This window comes from Orycteropus afer, unplaced genomic scaffold, assembly GCF_000298275.1.
Source record: "Orycteropus afer afer isolate SDZICR_OR568_19922 unplaced genomic scaffold, OryAfe1.0 scaffold00113, whole genome shotgun sequence".
Lineage (NCBI taxonomy): Eukaryota > Metazoa > Chordata > Mammalia > Tubulidentata > Orycteropodidae > Orycteropus > Orycteropus afer.
The window spans coordinates 1131613-1141164 of NW_006921700.1; the positions used below are offsets into that span (position 1 = coordinate 1131613).

Sequence of the window (9552 nt, forward strand, 5' to 3'; positions counted from 1 at the left end):
TGTGGAACCAAGCAAAATTAAATCCTTGGCAACATCAACCTTTTCTCCATTTATCATGATGTTGCTTATTGGTGCATTTGTGAGGATTTTTGTTCTCAATGGCCAATTTTTTCAAGAGTGGGCCAGATACTGGCTTAGACTCCAGTAATTATAGTGAAGATGCAGAAAGGAAAATAGATTTGGACTTGGGAGATACGACCCATGGACTTAGTCATTGACTGGCTATGGGTATTGAATAAGAAGTCAAGATTGTCTATTAAACTTTGGGCCAACGGAACTAAGCAGGTAGCATGCCATTTACTAAGATAAAGAATGCTGCAAGAACAGCAGCTTTTACTTGAGATTTCAGTTTGAGAAATTAATCTTAAACTGAGGGTGAATTTGAATTACCAAAGTGGAGATGTTTACGAAACTGTGGGACATTTGGTTCTGGAGCTCAGTGGAGGGATCGGGAGTGATCTTCTAGTTCTGGGTATTGTCCACATGGTAACAGAAAACTTAAGATTAAGATTTTTAGGTGGGGAGTATTTGGTTTCTTTGGCTATGGAGTGAGCAAAGCAGTTTGCACTCACCTACTCACCTAAAGGTTGACAGTTTGAACTCCCCCAGAGGCACTGCAGAAGAAAGCCTTGGCAATCTGCTTCCAGAAAGATTTACAGCCAAGAAAACCCTATAGAACAGCAGTACGACTCAGTAATACAAAGTCACATTGAGTCACAATCGACTGGGCATCAACTATTTTGTTTTGTTTTGGTGTGGAGTAAGTAGATAGATCCTTGAACACCAAAACGTGAGTGACAGGAAGACAGAATCTTTCCCCATATTTTTGTGTCAGTCCTCACAGCGATCCTTCAAAATCATTGTCTAAAGATCTGTTTTCTCCTGAGGACAAACATCTTGTTAAACTTTGCTTAGTTTGAAATTGTTCCAAACCTGAGTATCAATACAATTGGATAGTCAGCTTCTTGTTTAATGAAGGGTAGCCGATTCTGTAGCTTTCTTTTTGTCCTGAGATCCATAAAGCAACTCTTCTAACCGAGTGCATCAACCTGTGTCATAAACAGCAATGTAGAATCGAAAGAGAAACCCTACTCAGGTGAAAATTAATGTGCTGTGTGGCTGGGGGAGGGCAGAAGGACTGGGTTATTTAATGAATTTAAATGAAAGAATCCAAGTAAAATATTCAGAGCAAAAGAAAATCTTAGAGTTGCTTCATAAACAAGATTTAATACACAACAATAAATTTAGACCCAAGTAGGAAGGTTTGTGAACTTCAATATTCCTCTGCCTTGTTCATAAATCATAATATTGATCAAGTATAAATTAATGCATGAATGCATAATTTGTGTATGGGAACTTTTGAAACCACATTTATTATGAGAATGAAGCAGAAAGCAATTTTTATATTATGAACACCTAAGTTAAACCATAAGCATTTTTTTGTCTTAGCTGAATAGATCTTATCTTTCTGGATCTTATCTATGTGAATCTATTCTTCACATCTCCAGCTCTCAAAAGAAAACTGCATGACGGAGCTAGAATCTTATTATACACAGCTTTAGGTTAGGTCCCTGGGAAGAGAACTGAACAGCAAGGGGTAACCACTAAATGACAACCCCTGCAAAGAGGTGGAGAGGAGGACTTAAGAGAGTTTAATTTGCAATCCTATGTATTTCGTCCAAAAGACCAATGTACCCTGGAAGGGGCCATTTTGTTTTAGTTGACTTTCTTCCTTGATCAGATTTGTTTACTAGAGGTTCTAGCCTTCAAACAATGGTTATTTAACCTGAAATATCGACAGCAAGCATTTTTTTATATACTCCATAAGTAAATGTCTAGTGACAAAAGCCATTCACTGGTACCTTAAGAAAGATTTAGCACCTTTATTAAGACACCATGAAACAGTATGTCATTAGGGCATATCACAACATGGCTGTGGATGTAGTGAATCAGTGAAAATTGGGTCTGATGGGGAAGGTAGCAGAGAGGAAAAGATCACGTACTGGTAGAGTTACTAGCAAGGTTCCTTCCGTAATCCCAAATCTCAAACCCTAGAGAAGTGTTTTCAGTCCTGACGAGCTTCAGAACGGCCTGTACGGTTTTTAAAAACCATATCCAGTGAGTGAAGGGAAAGGCAAAATACCAAAAGCAAGTGGCCAAAACAATAACCCAAAGGAAAAGGAAGACACAGAGAAGTGCACAAGAGGTACAGACAACAAAGGTAAACCCTTTCACACACACAATACTATGTTATCAGTGACAACAAGCTGTGGGTAAATAGATGGAGAGACAGGCTGAATGAGCCAGGTATGTCTGGGCAACAGGGAATATATAATATATATAAGCTTGTCAGATGATATTTCTACATATGTATTTGTATGTGCTGTAAGAATGTCCGTATATATTAATAGCTGGAGCTAACAAGGGGCAAAGTTATGATAACTGCTTAGCCACAGCCAACCACCCTGAGGGAGTGAGTAGTTGGACCTGTAAGCTCAGGACATGGTCACAGGGGACATCAATCTCAATTGGCATAACATACTACACAAAAACATTGTTCTACATCCTACTTTGGTGAGTAGCGCCTGAGGTCTTAAAAGCTTGCAAGCAGCCATCTAGATGCAACAATGGGTCTCTCCTCACCCAGAGCAAAGAATGAAGAAAACCAAAGATGCATGAAAACAATTAGTCCAAGGGACTAATGGACTATGTGAACCTCAGCTTATATGACAGAACTAGATGGTGCCCGTTTACCACTGTTAACCACTCAGAAAGGGATCAGTGCAAGAGATCCTGTATAGAGTGGGAGAACAACGTGGAATAAAACTCAAAATCACACACACACACACACACAAAGACCAGGTTTATCAGTCTGATAGAGCCTGGTGAGACCCCATAGTTACCCTTCATATCTGGAATTGAACTCACTCTCATGGCTTCGAGTCAAACAACAGACAAGCATATAGGGTGAACATTTACATCAGGGAGATACACTCCTTAGAATGATCAACCATGGGAAAACAGAAGAGCAGTATTTGCACAGGGAGATAGCTCAGGGGGCAGGAATGCACAGGAAAGAAGGACACAGAGAAGAGGTAACTACAGGGAGGAAGTGGGAAGAGAGCTGTTACATTGTGGGGAATTATGGTCAATGTCGTGAAACAAAATATGTATGAACTGCTGGATGGAAAATGAATTTGTTCTGTAAACTTCCACCCAAATCACAATAAAAATTAAAAACAAACCAAAACTATGTCCGGGCTCCCATCCCAGATCTATTAAATCCAAATCTTAAGGGTTTGCCTCGCTCTGACTCTGCGTTTATCTTTTTAAAACATCTCCTGATTTTGATGTGCAGTCAAGGTTGAGAATCACTGCTCTAAAACTCATGCCACAAATGAGTTATTGGGGAAGCAACACATCAGGTTTTGTGAGGGCAAATGAAACCTTGGAATAACGGGAAAGGAATAGTGAAATATTTACCCGTTGTCGTACTTCTGGCAACTCCAGGTATGTAAGACGAGAACTATGCACCAGGGTTGTCAATTTTTGGAAGTAGATCACCAAGCCTTTTTTTGAGGCATGTCTGGGTAGAGTCAAACCTGCAATCTTTCAGTCAGCAGCCAAGGTCACTTAATCAGTCAAACAAACCAAACTAAACTCACTGCCATCAAGTTCATTCCGACACAACCGACATAAGGTAACCCCCATTGGGTTTCTGAGGCTATAAATCTTTATGGAAGCAGATCGCCCCATCTTCCTTCTATGGAGCCCCTGGTGGGTTTGAACTGCTGACCTTCTGATTAGCAGCCAATGCTTTATCCACTACTCCACCAGAGCTTCTTTGCTTAATCAGTGTTGTTGTTGCTGTTAGGTGCTGTTGAGTCATCTCTGACTCATAGCCACCCTATGCATAGCAGAACGAACCACCGCTTGGTCCCGCACCTGCTCCACGATGCTTGCTATATTTAAGCCCGTCGCCACAGCCCCTCTGTCAATCCATCTCGTTGAGGGCCTTCCCCTCTTTCATCGACCCTCCACCTTACCAAGCATGACATCCTTCTCCAGGGAATTGGCTCTTCTGACAACATGACCAAAGTAGGTGACACAAAGTCTGGCCATTCTCACTTCTAAGAAGCATTCCGGCTGTACTTCCTCCAGGGCAGATTTGTTAGTTCTTTTAACAGTCCATGGTACTTTCAGCATTCTTTGCCAGCACCACAACTCAAAAGCATCAATTCTTCTTCGGTCTTCCTTATGCATTGTCCAGCTCTCACATGCATATGAGGTGATTGAAAATATCATGGCTTGTGTCAGGTGCACCATAGTCCTCAAGGAGATCTTTGCTCTTCAGAACTTCAAAGAGGTCCTTCGCAGCTAACTTGCCCAGTGCTATACATCATCTGACATCCTTAACCAGTGGTGTTAGCTAAAACTCTCTAGACCTTTGATTAGGTTGAAGCAGGATAAGGCAAGTGGCCAGATGGGCACAATAGGAAATGGAAGCCATAGTTCAGCCTTGTTTTAGACCATCATCATTGTAACATCCTAAATAGTTTAGAAAAGTAGAGGTTCGATTAAAGAAATGAGTTTGGGACAGCAAGATACGGTAATAAATAAATCTAATATAGAAAGGGCCTCAAGTTATAAGTAAAAAATCAAGAGGTCTATAACTGCTGAAAGGAGCCAGGATGGCACAGTGGTTAAGCACTCAGCTGCTAAGCAAGAGGGTGTGGGTTTGAACCCAGTGGGTCCAACCTTTCAGCTGCTCTGTGGGAGAAAAACATGGTAGTTTGCTTCCATAAAGATTTACAGTGTTGGAAATCTTATGGGGCAGTTCTACTCTCTCCTATAGGATCATTATGGGTTGGGATGAACTCCAAGGCAATGCGTTTAGAGCTGCTAATAGCTACTCAAGACAAAGTAAAGTGTTATAATGAAATGTGCAAAGATCTAGAGTTAGAAAACCAAAAGGAAGGAGCATGTTTGGAATTTCTCAAGCTGAAAAACTGAAGGAAATATTCAAGCCTTGAGTTGCAATACTGAAGGATTCTATGGCCAACATATTGAACAACACAGCAAGCACCAAAAGAAGATGGAAGGAATACAAAGAGTCACTACAACAAAAACAATTGGTCAATGTTCAACAATTTCAGGAGGTAACATATGATCTAGAACTAATGGTATTCATGGAAGTAGTTCAAGCTGCACTGCAGGCACTGGTGAAAAATAAGTCTCCAGAAACTGACTGAATATCAACTAAGATGTTTCAACAAATGGATGCAATGTTAGAAGAAATATGGAAGACTGCTACCTGGCCAACTAACTAGAAGAGATTCATATTTACGCCCATTCAAAGAAAAGTTAATCCAACAGAGGGGAAATTATTGAACAATATAATGAATATCACACACAAGTAAAATTTTTCTAAAAATAATTGAAAAACAGTTGCAATAGTACATCAACAGCAAACTGCCTGAAATTCCAGCCAGACTGAGAAGAGGATGTGGAATAAAGGATATCATTGCTAATGTCAGATGGATCTTGCCTGAAAGCAAAGAATCCCAGAAGGATGTTTTCCTGTGTTTTATTGACTATGCAAAGGCATTTGTGTGGATAATAACAAATTATGGATAATGTTGAGAAGAATGGGAATTCCAGACACCTAATTGTGTTCATGTGAAACCTGTACAGATAGCAAGAGGCAATTATTTGAATAGAACAAGGGGATACTGAATGCTTCAAAATCAAGAAAGGTGTGCATCAGGGTTGTATCCTTTTACCACATTCATTCAATCTGTATGCTGAGCAAATATACTGAGAAGATGGACTAGAAGAAGAAGAACACTGCATCAGTATTGGAGGAAGACTCATTAACAACCTTCAATATGCAGATGACACAAGTTTGCTTGCTGAAGACAACAGAACTTGAAGCACTTACTGATGAAGATCAAAGATTACAGCCTTCAGTAGGGATTACACCTCAATATAAAGAAAACAAAAGTCCTCACAAGTGGACCAATAAGCAATCTCATGATAAAGGAAGAAAATACTGAAATTGTCAAGGATATCATTTTACTTGGAGCCACAATCAATGCCCATAGAAGTAGCAGTCGATAAACGAAATGACATATTGGACAAATCCACTGCCAATTATCCTGAAATTTTGAAGTGTTAAAAAGCAAGAGTCACTTTGAGGACTAAGGTGAGCCTGACACAAGTCATGGTATTTTCAATCATCTCATAAGCATGTGAAAGCTGGACAATGAATAAGGAAGACCAAAGAAGAATTGATGCCTTTGAATTATGGGGTTGGCAAAGAATATTGAATGTACCAAACCAAAAAACAAACCCAATGCCATCGAGTCAATTCCAACTCATAATGACCCCCTTTGGGTTTCCAAGGCGGTAAATCTTTACAGAAGTAGATTGCCCAGTCTTCCTTCCATGGAGTTGTTGGTCGCTTTGAACTGCCAACCTTCTGGTTAGCAGTTAAATGCTTTAAGCACTATGCCACCAGAGCTCCTTATTGAATGTACCGGGGACTGTCAAAAGAGCTATAAATCTGTCTTGGAAGATACAAAATCAGAATACTCCTTAGAAGTGAAGATGGCCAGACTTCATCTCATTTATTTGAGACATGTTATTAGAAGAGACAAATCCCTGGAGAGCATCATGCTTGGTAACCAAAACCAAACTGACTGCCGTCAGGTTGGATCTGACTCACAGAGACCTCTCCTTGGGTTTCCGAGGTGGTATCACCACAGAAGTAGATTGTCTATCCTTCTTTCCAAGGAGTGGCTGTTGGGTTTGAACTGCCAGCCCTCTGGTTAGCAGTCAAATGCCTTAGGCACTACACCACCAGAGCTCCCCTTGCTTGGCAAAGTAGAGGGACAGTGAAAAAGAGGAAGACCCTCACCGACGTGGATTGACACAGTGTCTTGAACAATGATCTCAAACAGCAAGGATCACAGGACTGAACAGTGTTTCCAAGTCTGGGCAGTGTATCCTTCACATCAGTGTTGTTAGGTGCCGTCAAGTCAGCTCTGACTCATATCGACCCTGTGTACAACAGAACAAAATGCTACCTAGTCCTGCGCCAGTTTCACAATCCTTGCTGTACTTGAGCCCACTGTTGCAGCCACGTGTCAATCCACCTCGAGGGCCTTCCCCTTTTTCACTGACCCTCCACTTTGCCAAGCATGATATCCTTCTACAGGAAATGGTCCTTTCTGACAACATGACCAAAGTAGGTGAAATGAAGTCTGACCGTTCTCTCTTCCAAGGAGCATTCCAGCTGCACTTCCTCCAGCACAGATTTGTTAGTTCTCCTGGGAGTCCATGGGACTTTCAGTATTCTTCACCAACACTGCAACTCAAAAGTATTGACTCTTCTTCGGTCTTCATTGTGCACCTCTCACATGCATAATAAACCAAAACAAAAAAACCAAACTCGCTGCCATCGAGTTGGATACTACTCATAGTGACCCCTCCTTGGGTTTCCGAGGCGGTATCACTACGGAAGTAGATTGCCCAATCTTCCTTCCGAGGAATGGCTGGTGGGTTTGAACCATCAGCCTTCTGGAAAGCAGTCAAGTGCCTTAGGCACCACGCCACCAGGCAACTGGAAACACCAAGGCCTGGGTTAGGCACACTGTAGACTTCAAAGAGACATCTTGCTTGTCAGAACTTTAAAGAGGTCTTTTGCAGCATATTTGCCCCATGCAAAACGTCATCTGATTTCTTGACTGCTGCTTCCATGGGTGTTGATTTAGGAACAAAGTAATATGAAATCTTTGACAACTTCAATCTTTTCTCCATTTATTGTGATGTTACTTATTGGTCCAGTTATGAGGATTTTTCTTTTCTTTATGTTGAGGTGTAATCTATACTTCAGACTGTAGTCTTTAATCTTCATCAATAAGTGCTTCAGGTCATCTTCACTTTCAGCAAGCAAGGCTGGGTCATCTGAATATCGCAGGTTGTTAATGAGTCTTCCTCCAATCCTGATGCCGCACTCTTCTTCATGTAGTCCGGCTTCTTGGATTATTTGCTCAGTATACAGATTGAGTAAATATGATGAAAGGATACAACCCTGATGTACTGCATCCCTGATTTTAAAGCATTCCATATCCCCTTGTTCAGTTCCAACGACTGTCTCCTGGTCTATGTACAGGTTCCTCATGAGTACAATTAAGTGTTCTGGAATTCCCATTCTTCTCAATGTTATCTATAATTTGTTATCATCCACACAGGCAAATGCTTTTGCATAGTCAATACTGACTCCGCACATTTTAAGCTGAGTACTTGGGAGCTCTGGTAGCATAGTGCTTCAGGCACTTGACTACTAACCAGAAGGCTGGCAGTAAATATCCACGCCCAGAAGGAAGGCAATCTACTTCCATAGTGATACCACCTGGGAAACCCAAGGAGGGGTCGCTATGAGTCAGGGCCAACACAACCGGCACATAACAACAACAACTTGAAATGTACTGAATTGAGATATGCTGTGAATGTAAAATACACAGATTTTAAGACAGTGTGAAAACAGAAAAAAAAAGCTAAACTACATCGTTAATTTTTGGGAGCTCTGATGGCGTAGTGCCAAAGGCATTTGACTGCTAACCAGAAGGCTAGAGGTTCAAACCCACCAGCCACTCCTGGGAAGGACGGTAGGGCAATCTTCTATGGAGATATCTCCTCAGAAACCCAAAGAGGGGTGGTAGCTATGAGTCGACTCCACTCCAGCACAGGAGTTTGGTTGGTTATTTTTTGGTATCATTAATTTTTATATCGATTACATGTTGAAATGTTAACATTTTGGATACAGAAATTTAAAATTAGATGGTCACATTGCATCTCTATAGTTCAATGCCTGTGGTTAAGAATAATCAGGGGAGACTACTTGGCACTCAAACAGGGTAGAGGGTAAAGCTGAAAAAACTAGTAATCTCTATTGTTTTTTAAAGCCATTTAAACGTAAAACTCCTAGAAAAGATAGCCACTGTGTAAAATTACCTAGGCCAGACTGTAGGAAGTGTCTCAGCGGAGGAAACAGTGAATTAATTTCCTTTCAAAGCCCCAAAGTACTGAACTTGAGCACTTTAAAGGCTCCTGACAGAACCAACGTGTCCCGAAGGGGATGCCTGGACAGCTGGGCGTGGGAGGGCCTTGCGTGGGGTGGGGTGGGGGAACAGCCCCGGGGAGGAGTTGCCCGGGTTATTGCAGGGAAGGCCCAGGAGCCATGCGGCTCAGGAAACCACTCCCATGGCAGGATAGGAGGACACCTCACTGGCCCCTCCTTCGAGGGCCCCTCCTTCGGCCCTAACCCTGAAAGGGGTACTCTCGGGCGACAACGCCCTCCTGGTCTACGCCTGCTGCTCCATTCCTAGGCCCCTAGAACAGTGCGCTAAACAACCCGACCCAGGTGGGCAGCAGGTATACAGGAAGAAGCCCAGGTGAGCGATTATACTCCACGCGCCTGCGCGAGGGCCCTGCCGGGCCCATGGTTCAGCCTCCTCGGCTACAGCTCCTTCATCTCTTTTCCCCGCC

At 42.1% G+C, this 9552-nt stretch overlaps 1 protein-coding gene across 1 annotated transcript in view; it reads left to right on the forward strand.

Annotated features, from left to right (window-relative positions):
- The window catches only part of MEX3C (mex-3 RNA binding family member C), a 56000-nt gene that overhangs the window by 17221 nt on the left and 29227 nt on the right, over positions 1-9552 (forward strand). The window lies entirely within an intron of this gene.